This window comes from Pinus tabuliformis, chromosome 4_2, assembly GCF_031772625.1.
Source record: "Pinus tabuliformis cultivar Carrire ecotype Pingquan chromosome 4_2, CPIR1, whole genome shotgun sequence".
In the NCBI taxonomy this organism is placed as follows: domain Eukaryota; kingdom Viridiplantae; phylum Streptophyta; class Pinopsida; order Pinales; family Pinaceae; genus Pinus; species Pinus tabuliformis.
This window is the reverse complement of record NC_142304.1, coordinates 1,053,961,894-1,053,963,120: the sequence shown is the minus strand read 5'-3', so window position 1 is coordinate 1,053,963,120 and position 1,227 is coordinate 1,053,961,894. Positions and strand designations below refer to the sequence as shown.

The 1,227-nt window shown below is 39.9% G+C and overlaps 1 pseudogene; it reads left to right on the top strand.

The window, feature by feature from the left end:
* Positions 1–417: 417 nt before the first annotated feature.
* On the top strand, positions 418–963 carry LOC149173225 (protein DETOXIFICATION 16 pseudogene; annotated as a pseudogene).
* The last annotated feature ends 264 nt before the right edge of the window (positions 964–1,227 follow it).

Here is a 1,227-nt window from a genome sequence, read left to right as displayed (position 1 = left end):
TGGGTGATTGTGAAAGATGTACATACTAATGTGGAAGACTTGCAGGAGATGTTGTGTTGAATCCTCAAGACAAAGAATCTATTAAATGTTATAATTCATAGAGTGTTTGATATTTGGGATTGTCTTTTCACAATCTGTAACTTCTTTCACAAAGCAGGGCGCCACAATGGATTGAAAGATTTGAAAAATATTTATGATAAAGTTCATGTTCCCGTTTGTTGGGTATTGGTGTTCAAAGTTGGATTAGGTAATAAAGGGGCTGCGCTTGCAAATAGCATTTCCAATTGGCTAAATGTGGCACTTCTATCAATTTATGTTAAATCTTCCCCTGCATGCAAGAAGACATGGACATCTTTCTCAAGGGAAGCTTTATATGACATTACAAACTTTCTTAAGCTTACTATTCTATCTGCAGTAATGCGTTGCTTGGAATACTGGTCTTTTGAAATGCTTGTTCTCTTCTCCGGTTTGTTGCCTAAGCCTGAACTTGAGATATCAGTTCTCTCCATCTGTCTTAGCACTCATGCAGTTGCATATATGATCCCCTTTGGCGTGGGTGCTGCTGTAAGTACACGAGTTTCCAATGAACTAGGAGCTGGACGCTTACGCACTGCACAGTTATCAGTGTGTGTCGGGGTTTGTATGGCAGTCAATGAGGCTCTTATGATAAGATATATTTTATTCTCTATCAGAAATGTATGGGGCTATGTTTATAGCAATGAAGTAGAGGTAGTTGAATGCATTTCAACCATGATGCCACTGCTTGTACCCTCAACATTTATAGATGCCATCCAAGGTGTTCTATCAGGTATTGCTAGAGGATGTGGATGGCAAACATTGGGTGCCTATGCAAACCTTGGGGCATACTATGTGGTTGGCATGTCTATAGCTGTCATTTTAGCCTTTGCACTGCATGCTGGCGGCAGGGGACCTTCGGCATTTGAGCACCTGATCTGTTGCTAAGAACATTGCGCTAACAAAGGAAAATCTTATCAAAAATTTATCACTGCTGCACAGAAAAGGATATATGGGAGCACCCAAAAGAAGTTGATCAGGTTGTGGTTAAATATGAGCGCCTTCAAAAATTTCACATTCATACTCCAAGGTATGCACTTGTGAACAGAGATTACCCCTATTAAGAGTTGAACTACTTTGTGGAGTAAGGGATTTTGTTCAAAACCATGCATAGCGAATTATCAAGCCTTTTGTGGAAAAAACCAGTTTATG